Source organism: Callithrix jacchus, chromosome 9 (assembly GCF_049354715.1).
Source record: "Callithrix jacchus isolate 240 chromosome 9, calJac240_pri, whole genome shotgun sequence".
In the NCBI taxonomy this organism is placed as follows: Eukaryota; Metazoa; Chordata; class Mammalia; order Primates; family Cebidae; genus Callithrix; species Callithrix jacchus.
Window position 1 is genome coordinate 7,607,369 of NC_133510.1, and position 13,771 is coordinate 7,621,139.

The 13,771-nt window shown below is 36.9% G+C and overlaps 1 protein-coding gene across 12 annotated transcripts in view; it reads left to right on the forward strand.

The window, feature by feature from the left end:
• EPS8 (EGFR pathway substrate 8, signaling adaptor) overlaps positions 1-13,771 on the forward strand; it is a 246,782-nt gene that overhangs the window by 163,949 nt on the left and 69,062 nt on the right. The gene's annotated exons all lie outside the window — the stretch shown is intronic.

Sequence of the window (13,771 nt, forward strand, 5' to 3'; positions counted from 1 at the left end):
TTCAATAAATGCATAAATTCTTTGTTTTAATAATATACTAATTATCCTGGATTTTAAATAGGAAAATCTTGAGATAACATTTTCAGAATGAATCTCTCAGTCCCATACTTTTGAGAAGTTCATAGCTAGGTTTGACTCAGTCTGTTTGTAGTCTTAACAAATGCTGTCTGTTTATTTTTACTTTTAAGTAAATTAACAGAAGTTGTCATATTTCTTCGTTTTCTTATTTCATGCTCTTCTCCCACTAGATTGTAAGCTCCAAAGGTAGGAACCCTGTCTGTTTTGCTAACTGTGCCCTCAATATGTAGAACTACCCTGTCTAGTGTGGTAGCTTGGTCTATATGTGGTTATTAACATTTAAATTTAAACTAGTTTAAATGTAATAAAACTTAAAAATTTAGTTTCTCAGTGGCACTAGCCACATTTCAAGTGCTCAACAGTTGTGTTCAGCTACTGTATTGAGCAGTGCGAGCATAGTGCATTTCCATTATTCTAGGAAGTTGTGATGGACTGTGCAAGAGCACTGATGGGCACATTCTGGTTATGTAGTAAATATTTGTCAAATGAATGAGTGAATGAAGTAGTACTCAGATTGGCAGGTGCCAATTAATGTTGAATGAATCTAGTTTCAATAATCATGTTTAAAGGTTCTTCTAGTTTTTAATTAATCCATGTTGACATTTCCCCAGCCAACCTCAAAATACTGGACTTACCATTACTAATAGGAAAGTTAAAAGCACAACTTGTTGCTGATGTCATGGCCAAATTACCTTTACTTATAACTTTGGTAAGTCTCAGATTCTCATTGAAATGGGAATAAGAAGTTCTTATTACCGCTTAATGTGGTAAGAATTAAGTAAGATAATGCAGGTAACGTGCTTGCACGGTGGCTGACCTAGTACAATAAGTGAGCATTATTGTTTTCACAATAGTGATATAGTGAGAAATGTCTAAATTTACCTCAGTTCATGGATGATTTCATGGTTATGAAGAACTTTACTGCTGGTTTTGAGAACATCTATTGTAATAATTTAACATTTATCAAAGGTAATGCTATTTACAGTCCAAGCTTATATTTACCGATACTAAATATGAAATGTGATAGGCTCAATTATTTTTTCACGTTGGAATTACCTTTTTGTTCTTCTTTTAATTTTTATCACTATGTAAGTATGTAAAGTCTCAGGAAGAGAGTTTCATACTACTTTTATAGGCAACTTGAATTTTAAAACTAATGCACAATCTCCCTGCTTTTATTTTAAGTAGTTCACAAATAATTTGTTTCCAGCTGTAGCTATTTAAATAGGCTTCTCTTTGGGAAAAAAAATTAATAAAAATGGATAAATTAGTTGTCATTTACCTAAGGATGAATTCCAGGTTTTATTTAGGTACCTAACTCTGCTATGATTTAATTTCTAGAGAAGCAATTAAAGCAAGAGCTTTTTACGAACAGTAAAGTCTGATTTAACCGGGGATATTGCCTCATTTTCGTGCTTTAGAGTATTGTTTCTTCTCTGGGATTTGAAAACAGAGTTTGTTGTTACAATAACAATAGGTAGTTAAACATACACTACCAAAATACCAGCTGACTTTATCAAATGTAAATTTCCTTCATTTTTTGTGTTACTTCCACTCTGGCTATTATGGTATCTTTATTTTCAGTATAAACTGGTACTCACATTTCTTAGTCCACCTGAGCCTCTCAAGTTCATATTAGAGGTGACTTGAATTTTTCATCTGAGTTTTTCATCGACAAATATTTCTTAATGTTTAGACAATCAAAATATGCTACAGAAAAATGGCAGACTAAGCATATACATTTGTTTCTTTTTTTTAAATTTTACTTTAAATTCTTGGATACATGTACACAATGTGCAGGTTTGTACATAGGTCAATGCGTGCGGTGATGGTTTGCTGCCCTTATCAACTCGTTACCTAGGTATTTAGCCCTGCCCGCATTAGCTATTTGCCCTGATGCTCTCCCTTCCCTTGCCCCACCTCCAGCTGACAGGCCCTGGTATGTGTTGTTCTCCTCCCTCTGTCCATGTGTCCTCATTGTTCAGCTCTCACTTACAAGTGAGAACATGCCGTATTTGATTTTCGGTTCCTGTGTTAGTTTTCTGAGGATGATGGCTTCCAGCTTTATTCATGTCTGGGCAGAGGACATGATCTCATTGCTCTTAATGGCTGCATAGTATTCCATGGTGGCATATTCATTTATTTCACTTCCTCCAAATAAAATAACAGTAAAGGGATTTTTAAAAGGTAGAGGGCTGGGCATGGTGGCTCACGCTTATAATCCCAGCACTTTGGGAGGCCGAGGTGGGTGGATGATGAGGTCAAGAGATCAAGACCATATTGGTCAACATGGTGAAACCCCATCTCTACTAAAAATACAAAAAAATTACCTGGGCATGGTGGTACATGCCTGTAGTCCCAACTACTTGGGAGGCTGAGGCAGGAGAATTGCTTCAACCCAGGAGGCAGAGGTTGCGGTGAGCCGAGATCGCGCCATTGCACTCCAGCCTGGGTAACAAGAGCGAAACTCCGTCTCAAAATAAATAAATAAATAAAAGGTAGAAAGCCAGTGAGACAAAGGGACTTCTTAAAGCCTATGGATAATTATGACTAAGCTAGAAGACCTTAGATGTTGAAACCTAAGCTACTATTGAGAGACATTGAGAAGCAACCTGATTGTCACTTCAGAACCTCCAACCAACTCAACAGTGGGAGTGAGGCTCAGAATAATAGGATTTGTTAGTCATGTGTTTAAAGTGAACTTGGATCCCAGATGCCTTCTCACACTCCAGTAAAACTGGTAGTTTATTCTATGGAGAATGTGAACTAGAGAACTTGGCTAGGGATACTGAGACAAAGACGGAGGGTGAAAGATGAAATGAAATGCTTACTAAACAGTGAGATACCTTGGCTGAATTCTTCCATTTATTGCCAAAGTTTTGGCAGTCAGCTTTACATTCTCTAAACATGAAATTGGAAGATACTTCCTTGGAGAACCTGATTAATCTATGCAAAAGACCTATAGACACTGATGGCTGGGGCCTCCCAACAGGACTTCTGTGCAGTGAAGCCCACTTGTTTATAAGCCCCACTCATCTACACTGACTTTGTTGTCAGCATTTCAGGGTTTCATCTTCAATATGAGTAATAACCAGTAATCACCTGATTTTAAAGCAATTCAGAAGCCAAAACAAACCTAGAGAAAACAAGGAAATTGCCAGAAAGAGACAATGAAGGGAGAAGAAAACTTGAAAATATTTTCATGGATATTCTCAGAAAGATCAGAGAATATACTTTATCAGAAAGTAAGTATAGATATTATAAGAAAATGAACTTTTAGGGTCTAAAAATGTTCTCCTGAAAAATGAGAACCGATAGAATAAATAAGAAACTCAAAATGCTTTTTGAAGATAAAGAGGAGGAAGCTACCCAGAAAGTAGAACAAAAATATTAGGAAATGAAAAAGAAAAGAGAAAATACGAAAGTAGAGACAGACCAGGATCTGAGCAGTTGAATTTTTTAGAAAAAAAATATATATTTATAAATATATAAAGAGAGTAAGGAATCTATCAAAGAAATAGCAAAAGACCATTTCCTGAACTTTAAGGCCAATGATTTTCAAGTTTGAAAAGTCCTATTGTGTTTCCAGTCAGCTTCATTTTTCAAAAAAACATCCATACCAAGGTATAGCACCATAACATTTCAGAATATCAGGGGAAAAAAGGAAGATCCTAGAGTCCAGACCGAAGAAAACAGACAGGCTCTGTACAAAAAATTGGGAGTCAGAGTTGGCCTGACATTCAGCAGAAGCCATTGAAGACAGAAGTGCAATGGCTTCAAAATTCTATGGCCAAATAAATAAATAAATAAAAACCCTTTCAATCTACAATTGGAAACGAAGACAAACTGTCCATCATGTATACAGGTAGAATAAATACATTTTTCATCATATAAAGTTTCAAAAATGTACTTTTCTAATACTGTTTCTCAGGGAGTCCCTGAAGTATGTGCCCTACCAAAATAAAAAAGTAAAAGCATGGAAAGAGGAAGGTCCGGGATCCAGGACTAGACAGGAGGAAGATGAAGGGGATACACAGGGTGGTGAGGAATGTGGGTCCCCTGATACAAACTGTGTGGAGCCTTAGACAGTAATCGGTTCCGAGTGGAACAGTCCTGTATCTGGGAAAGAAGCCTGCAGAAAGACAGCAACGTTACCGTACTGATAGAATGGGTGGTGCTTCAGTGTATTGAAAGGAGGGTTCCACTTCTGGTGGTGTAACGTGATAAAACGAATGAAGGGGAAGATAATTATTAACAAAAAGAAGACAAATGTCAAAAACTGGAAGGATATTCTTAATATACTATGAATAGCATTTAAATAGATAAAATAAGTAACCATTGCATTTTAGTGAAAAGTGTGGTATACCTGTAATTTGTCCTTTGTGATGACTCTTACTCATCTCCAACCTCATCCCTCATAACTTCCTACCACGGTGCTGGCAGTTTTCTAAGTGTCCAGAGCCATCTCCTGCTCTTGCTCTTCTCTTTTGCCTTCTGGCTTCCTCAGCTCCTGCATCACAGGCCGTGAAGGAAGGCGGTTAGGGCTGAATGTCTCCCCTTTCCAGCCGAGGCGCAGGCCTTGCCTACAGTCCTTCTACTTGCCACATTGTACTGTAAATGATCCTTGTGATGTCTCTCTGCCCCATTATACTATACATTTGTAAAAATCATTATCTTTCTTTCTTTTTTGTTATTTATTTATATTTTGGGGGGAGTAGAAACAGAACCTTACTATGTTGACCAGGCTGCTTTCAAATTCCTGGCCTCAAGTGATCCTCCCACCTTGACTTCCCAAAGTGTTGCGATTACAGGCGCAGTAAATCACTGTGCCCAGCCTCTCTTGCCTTTTTTGGTTTAGTCATTTGAGGGAGATTTTATCCTCTAGATTCACTCCTAATCTAGTTGTCCTTGAACTTTATACTTTGCTGTCTTGTATTGCCCATAATGTGGTCTTTTTTTAAAGATGCTTCCTGCCCACTAAAATTTCTTTATAAGCAGGAAAGCTTTCAAGAAAAGCTTTATTTGTCCTAGGTTTTCTGTGCATTAGATGAGGTGCTACAGGTTTGTTTTCTTAGTAGAATTTCCTGCTGACAATCTGGCTTAATTTTTTTATATTCAGCCAAGTTACTGGAACTGACTTTTTTGTTGGTTTTGATTCTTCTTTGTTGCCTCACTTTCTAGCAGCCTATTATGACTGCCTCTGTTCTTGAAGATAAATAAAAAATAGCATTTTGAAAAGTGTGCATTTTTATCTCTGTGAACAAAATGTTCAGAGGCCTGGAATGACAATGGTTAGGAATTGAGGGTTTGACCTTCGCTGCTCAGTCATGAACTTCTCACAGGCTTAGAAAGTTAGACATGGTGCTCTTGATACAGCCTGACACCTAGGAAAAGTATACAGAGTATTCTGTTAGAAAGCAAATACCGGAAGGGTGCGGTGGCTCAAGCCTGTAATCCCAGCACTTTGGGAGGCCGAGGCAGGTGGATCACAAGGTCAAGAGATCGAGACCATCCTGGTCAACATGGTGAAACCCCGTCTCTACTAAAAATACAAAAAAATTAGATGGGCATGGTGGCGCGTGCCTGTAATCCCAGCTACTCAGGAGGCTGAGGCAGGAGAATTGCCTGAACCCAGGAGGCGGAGGTTGCGGTGAGCTGAGATCGCGCCATTGCACTCCAGCCTGGGTAACAAGAGAGAAACTCCGTCTCATAAAAAAAAAAAGAAAGAAAGAAAGCAAATACCTTCCCCCATATAATCATTCTGCTGACTGTTGGATCTGCAAAACCACACGTTGGGAAAATAGAACCGACAATTTGAAACAGTGAATAATCCTTGATAAGACACAGTACCTCTGTGTTCTCTTACCAAAATAATCAGTGTCAGAATATTATAGCAGGCAGAAAGAGAGGAAGTTGAGATAAGAAATAGTGAATATCAATAAAATATCTGAGAAGTAGTTTGGGGGTAGTTTAAGTATGTGCATTACAATACACTAGAAAGATTGATTTAACCTTTAACAAATGGAATTCTTAGGATTTTTTAAAAAGTTGCATGTGGTTTGACAATTAAGTTTTTGCTTGTAGTAATATTAGGAAGATGTATTTAGGATTTAGAAAAGTGGGATGAGGGCCGGGCACGGTGGCTCACCCCTGTAATCCCAGCACTTTGGGAGGCTGAGGCGGGTGGATCACGAGGTCAAGAGATCGAGACCATGGTGAAACCCCGTCTCTACTAAAAATACAAAAAAATTAGCTGGGCATGGTGGCGTCTGCCTGTAATCCCAGCTACCCAGGAGGCTGAGGCAGGATGATTGCCTGAACCCAGGAGGCGGAGGTTGCGGTGAGCCGAGATCGCGCCATTGCACTCCACCCAGCCTGGGTAACAAGAGCGAAACTTCATTTCAAAAAAAAAAAAAAAAAGAAAAAGAAAGAAAAGTGGGATGAATTCACTACAGCAGTTGCCTTAAGGTATCATTTTGCGCTTAGTAGGTTGTAAGCATTTATAAAGATATATTGTATATTTTATAAAAGATTGATCCTCCGAAGGAGCTGTACGGAAATGCAGTGAATCACCTGCAGTATTTTGTTTACTGCTTAATGTCCTTTGCTCTAGGTGATGCAGAGGAAGGTAATCATGTGGTGACAGGGTGGTTAAATATTAAAATATTTTATCTCATGTGTGGGTTAGAGCTCTACTTGCTGTACCTGTAATGTTTTATGATTTACTATTTTTAGAGGCCATTTAAGACACTAGAATGAAAGTCGAATTCAGGAGTTTCAGTCTCATTAAAGGTGATATTCCCAACGTGTCTCCTCTCCTGGACCACTTCCTTCCCCTGCCCCCAGCCTCTGCTAACTACCATGCTACTTCCTACTTCTTTGAATCCAACTTTTTTAGATTCTGCATAAAAGTGAAATCTCTGTGCCTGGCTTATTTTACTTAACAATGGGCACAAAGTTACAGTGAGGAGGAATAAGTTCTGGTGACCAACTGCACAGCACAGTGACTATAGGTAATACTAATGTTTTGTGTATTTCAAATTAGCTAACAGAGAGGGTTTTAAATGTTCTTACTGGAAAGAAATGATAAATATTTCAGGTGCTGGATATGCTAATTGGCCTGATTTAATTATTTCCTAGTTACACATGTATCAAAACACCACATTGTATGCTATATATACAATTATTGCTTGTCAATTAAAAATACAACTTTTTAAAAAGATGTTTTTAGAGCATGTTTTTCTGTCTTCCCACCTCGCCGGTTTACGTCAGGCTCTGCTAGGTCTTTATCTGTTTGCTCTTGTAAAATATGTTGAACTGTACTAATTTAACATTATGGTACTATTATGGAAAAAGGATATTTAGCATTAAAAATATATCATATTTAATCCTAGTTTTCTCAGTAAATACTCTTCCCTTCCAAAAACTAGCATTTTTAATACCTTATGTTAGAAAAATTGTTGATTAGAATAAAGAATAATTGAACATCAGAGTGAAAAAACTGAAAACTTTTGGCAAGCACACAGTTATTAGACTGTCACACAGTGGTGTGGCTTATTGGAAAGAAAATAGGACATCAGATCAGAGGTTGAGTTCTGCTTCTAATTTTAGCTTCTTGTTACTGAAACGTGAAAAGTTCCCTTGTCCCCCTCACAGGCCATGCGATGGGGATTTGCCTCATTTCTTCAGTGCCCTGAGACTCAGACCTGTAGGGGAGCATGCAGATGGGCAGGGTGTGAGGTTCCAACCCCACAGCAGTGTCTAGGGGTGAATGTTTACAGATGAAGCCCCAGTGGGCATGTGTTACAGGGTGCTCTTTTAGTTTTGCCATCTATAGGTGGCTTATGTTAACCAGCTCAGTTAGACCCTCTACCTTATTCCAAGGACAGAAGGCTCTCTCTATCCCAGGGTTCTTGCCTCAGTGTACCGGAAGTATTGGATCACACGTGGGCTTGGAGAATGAGTGCAAGATTTTATTGAGTGGAGGTAGCTCTCAGCAGATGGAGGAAGCCAGAAGGGAGATTGTTTTCCCCTCAAGTCAGGCTGCTTGGCAGCCTGGGCTCTCCTTCAGCTGCGCTAACCGAAATCCAAACTCCTCGTCATTCTGCAGGTCAGTGGCCTGCAGCATGCTGGTGCCTGTTGGTATGTTCCTCCCCTGATTTGCCCCTCAAAGTCCAGCAGCTTATTATGTGTCTGCCTGCTAGGTTCTCAGGGTTTTTATAGGCACAGGATGGGGGTGTGGCAGGCCAGGAAAGTCTTGGGAAATGCAACATTTGGCCAGGAAAACAAAAATGTCTGTCCTCACCTAGGTCCGTGGGGTGGAGCTCTAGCCAGGAACCACACCTTCCTCTACCCAGCACTTTCATTCCCCCCTTCCCTGTTATTTAAAGGGACCACTCCCGTCCCTTTGGTATCATTACCACTTAGTCAAATGACTTCACTGCGTTGAAGCTGTCATCTCACCCACAAAATAGACCCAATAGCTATCTGATAATACTGTTTTAAGGATAAAGTGAAGTGATGTTTGTAAAATGTCATATGAAGTGGGAGCTCATTGAATATTTTCTTTTCCTTTCTCCCTTGTGTTCTCTTCTGCCTATGATTTTACTATAGACACAGTTAAGACATTACTTTTCAGTCATTCATGGCACTGTATGATTTTATAAATTTACAAAATACCACACAGATGGCAGTCTCTGTTTTAATTTTATCTATAAAATGAGAATGGAAAATAGTACTTCCTTCAAAAGCTAATGTGAAGATTAAATAAGACAATAGAATGCATTTAGCATGATACCTGACGCAGGGTTAAAACTCAATAAATAGAAGTTATTCGTTTAAAAATTAGCATAGTATCCCATGTCAGTACAGTATCAACAGTGCTTTGAATTGAGATATTGGTCATTTCCTCTGTATAGTATAACATCCAACCGCACATGTGTGCCGATGATGTCACTGTAGCAACTCAGGGAATAGACCAAAATTTGAGGGAAATACGATAGTTGTATTAGGATATGTCTATGGCTCTTCTCTGTTAGACCTTCCTGTGAAATCCATCATAATAGCAAACATAATTATGCTAAATTAGTTCTTGCTAAAGTTGCATATCAAATTTTATTGTAAGTAGTTTTCTTCAGCCACTTGCTAAGCAGACAACATTCTGATTTGATCATAGACTTTTCCCAAAGTTCTAATTTATAAACTGCTTAAGAATATTTTCATAATTACAAAGAAAGAGGATCTAAGTTAATGATTTTAAGCTATTTCAATGTGTTGATTTAACGGCATAAAGCTACTCCATTTACACTGATACCGGCCTTGAGAAAATACTGTTCTTCCGTATGGCCTAGAAATTATTGTGATACCTTCACAGGTACTAACCATATTATTGTCACAAGAGCTTAATGTCCTTTTTAGTTTTTTGAGTTTATTCATGCATAAAAGCTATTTGTTACTTGATGTTTGAACAAATAACATGGAAAAATACATGGTGTCATCTTTATTGATGGTACTGGAAGATATATTAATACGTGGTTGCTCTAGGAGACACTGTACGAGACAATATGTGTGATGATTTAAGAGGTTTAAAGAATATTATTATTATTTTTTAATGTTTTAAGCAAAATCATTGGTAGACAATGCCACGAAGTATTGGTAGAAATTAAGTTTCAATGGTCTTTTAGTTAAAATCCTAAGTAATGATAATGCCCCCTCCCACTTGGTTATAACTTAGACTGAGAGACAGAAATTAAATTAAATTGAAACCTAGACATGGACGTTTCTAGACACTCTGTCATATCCAAACACACACTTTAATAGATAAAGAAACATCAGTGATATTTTCTGACAACACGAGTCATTTGAAGGACAGTTAAATATGCAGAGAGTTAATAATTATGTGGCAGCAAGACTGGTTAGGTAGTTTTCTGACATCGAGCCATGCCTACATACTTATCTACCAATTTGAAAATTGATATTAGATGCAAGCAAGAGTAAAGAAAAGGAATCCAAAACGTACTTATATATGAGATTCTTAAAACTTTCTAATACAAATTTAATTTGCCGGGTTAGCCTTATAGCCTTGTTTATTTCTTCTTACAGTCATTTTCTTTTCATGCATTCCATTTACTTTTTTTTTAAATTATAGTGTTTTACATTTTTGATGTGTTTAACTTAGATTTTAAATTTATCATTTGTATCCTTCTAATTGTCAAAGAATTTTATTTTCTGTAGAAAATAAAGATAAAATTAGATTATGACTTACTAAAAATGTTTTCATAATGACATGGATGCTGTTACTTGAAATCAAATGCAGCTGACACTTGAGCAAATGCAGGTATTAGGGGTGCTGACCCCACTCAGTCGAAAATCCATGTCTAAATTCGACTCCTCCAAAACATATACTAATAGCCTACTGTTTACCTAAGCCTTACAGATAATATAAACAGTTGATTAACATATTTGGTATACGTATTATATATTCTAAAATAAAGTAAGCTAGAGAAAAGAAAATGTTAAGAAAATCTTAAGGAAGAGAAAATATGTCCTCTATTCATTAAATAGAAATGGATCCTCATGAAGGTCTTCATCCTTGTAGTCTTCATGTTGAGTAGGCTGAAGGACAGGAAGTAGAGGGGTCGATCTTGCTGTCTCAGGGTGGCAGAGGCGGAAGAAAATCTGCTTATAAGTATACTCTGCAGTTCAAAGTCCTGTAGATGGTAGCTATTATGATGGCTTTTGTGTACACTTTCAGTAGAATTATGTAGTTAGTGTAACTGCATTTGTGAGTCTTTAAACTTACAAGTGATAAAGAAAACTTTATCTCCTTAGTTTTTAGGTTGCTTTAACAGTTTATATAAATAAAAACAGTTTTTAAGTGAGAGTTTATTGTTATTTTAAATTGTGTACATGGTATGTATGGGTAAAAACTGTGGGTATGTTTTAAAAGCCTAGTGGAAAAAAGACAAGCATTTGTAATTGTTTCCTCTGCATGGTATAAACTGCAATTGCTCCATTTGGGTATTTGAAAGCTTCCATATTTGCCACATGAGCCACTGTGATAAGTGAAACTGTGATTCCCAAATGACATAAAGTTTCCATATTTCAAATTCAATTTAGCAAATTGATATTTTCTATCCCGTTTTCTAATGTTCTCTTATTCCTTTTAACACATCACTATTTTAAAACAAAACAGAGACCATGCATTTATTTGATTGTCATGAAGAATTAAACATGAAAAGATGAGTTGCTGTGGCTATCACTTTTCATTAAAGCCAGCTGCTGTGGTTTTAAAATGCAAACCAGATCAAAATCAGCTCAAACCCTAGGGGTTTAATTTATATACTGAATGAACCAGCTTGCTTTGAAAGAACATTTCTTTTTTTTTTTTGATTTTGGAAGAAACTTGCACATCTATCTCATTTCATCTTTACACTAGCACTGTGAGCTCAGAAGATGAAGAATTATCTCTGTTTTACTGATGAGAATGTTGAGACAGAGGCCTAATTGACTTTCCTAGTCCAATTAGTGCCAGGAATGGTGTTAAAATTCCAGACTTCGTGAATGTCTGTATCCCGACCCTATTATCTCTAGTTCCGTAATGTTACTCCAGGCCTCTGTTCTGGCCCAAATCATGGAATGTAGCAATGATGTGCTGTAGTTAGATCCTTTAGGGTTATGAGAGCAAATCGTGAAGAATTTAGGAATTTTGTAAGCTGCTATTAAACCACCGACTGCTTGAAATTGGCCGTGGTGGGAATATTTATACCATGGAAGTCAATAAGCACTACAAATCAGGCCCTCTGCCTTGTGCCACCCTGAGAACTGGTTACCAGCACACCACTGATTGTATCTATAAGCTGAAAAAGGAAAACAACAAAAATGGAAGACAGCAATGTAATATACATGTAATTTTATAAGTACAGTCTATGTATAGAGCAGAGGCCAATCTTTCTTTGCTACTTAATTTATAAATTTGCTTTTAGACAGTGGATAAATATAGATAATACTATCAGGAAAGCTTGATTCCAGTGTTTTGAGGGCCATTCTTAGCCGCTTTTAAAGAACTAGGTCAAGTCTCAGCCCTTCCAGAAAGTAATGACCATCTTCATGGCCTTTTCCCTCTCTGACCTTCCAGCAGATTTGAAATAGAGTTACATTCATTTGAACTTAATTCCTTATTATTTGTTTTACACGAATTAACTTTGTTTCCCTAAGAATACAATAAACTCTTTGAAGAGTGGGACATGGATTTCCTTCTTTCTTTCTTTGAATAAATATTTAAAGAACACCTGTTCTTTGCCTGGTACCCTTCTTCTTGTTTGAAAAGCAGCAGTCATCAAACAAAAATTCATGCCTTTTGGGGGCTAAGAGTTTAGTGAAGAGGCAGGTATTAATTTAAATAAATGAAAAGTTATGAATGTGATAAGTGCTTTGAAAAACTGCCTATACTGTGGAGAGTGTCTGATAGTGGAATTTTATCTATTCAGGAAGGTCAGTAAAATCTTCCTCTGAGGACATTGTGATTGAACCAAGATCTGAAGAATGAGAAAGAATTAAAGTGACCAGATCTTAAATATTACTTCTTTATGTAGGCTTTCCGTGCCCTTTAATCTGAATTAAGTTCCCTTATTACATGCTTCCATGTTACAATGAATGTACCCTTTGTAATAATATTAATAACTGCAACTTAAAATTTTACATTTATTCATTATCTGTTTTCCCCCACTAGACAGTTGGCCCTATAATTGGGACCATGTCTGTTTGGTTCACTTTGGTGGTACCAATATCCATCACAGGATCTGAAACTTAATAAATCAATATTTAGTCATGTTTCCACCCCCTTGGCCCATAAAGCTAGGGTATGTTCTGCCTAAGTCACAGTTATTGAGAAGACATAGTAATAAAATATATTTGAAAAGAAAAAAGTCAGAAACATAAGACAGGATCCAGGATAGCTTAGTGACACAAACCCGGGGAGGACCAAATACCCAGGAGTGAATAGAAACACACTGGCTATAGATAGCAGTGTTTTCTAGAAGAACATTCCATTTGGTAATAAGGAAGTTTTACTCATTATTTATCTTGTTTGAAGGAAGTTTGTTCAATCTGTAAAATAGACTTAAAAATGGATTCTGAGGTTAGTTAATCAGCATCAGATGATGCTGATTTTTAAAATTATTTTCTTGTAAGAAGTAAAAGAAATGTGTAAATGAAAACTTTCTTGAAAAAAAGGTGTATCCATGTGCATTTGTGCATTTGACAAAGCACATATTTGAGTTAATAATTTGAGCTAATTCTTTTGTCAGATGTGCTTTGAGGGAAAGAAATAAAAGAAGGCAGGGAGGAAAGAAAACCACTTGTAGGCAAAAAGACTGGTAGGAACTAACATGATTTTCTGTAAATGATAGGGCTCTGGGGGTAATACTTTTTGCTTTCATACTTTTCTCTTATTTCTCAAGTTTTTTAATAAAATGAGTTTATATTTTATAATGTAATAGTAAACAAAATAGCATCTCATAAAATTGATAGCTGATTATGAGTTTTGGCAGAATGTAAAATTATGCCTATATGCTTTGAGGACTCAGAACTATATTTTAGATTTTTCTTTTGTTCACCTACATTTGCTTACAATATTAGCATATGAGTTTTAAATGCCAGCGGATCTTTGTTTAACTGTTCCTCTATACATCTG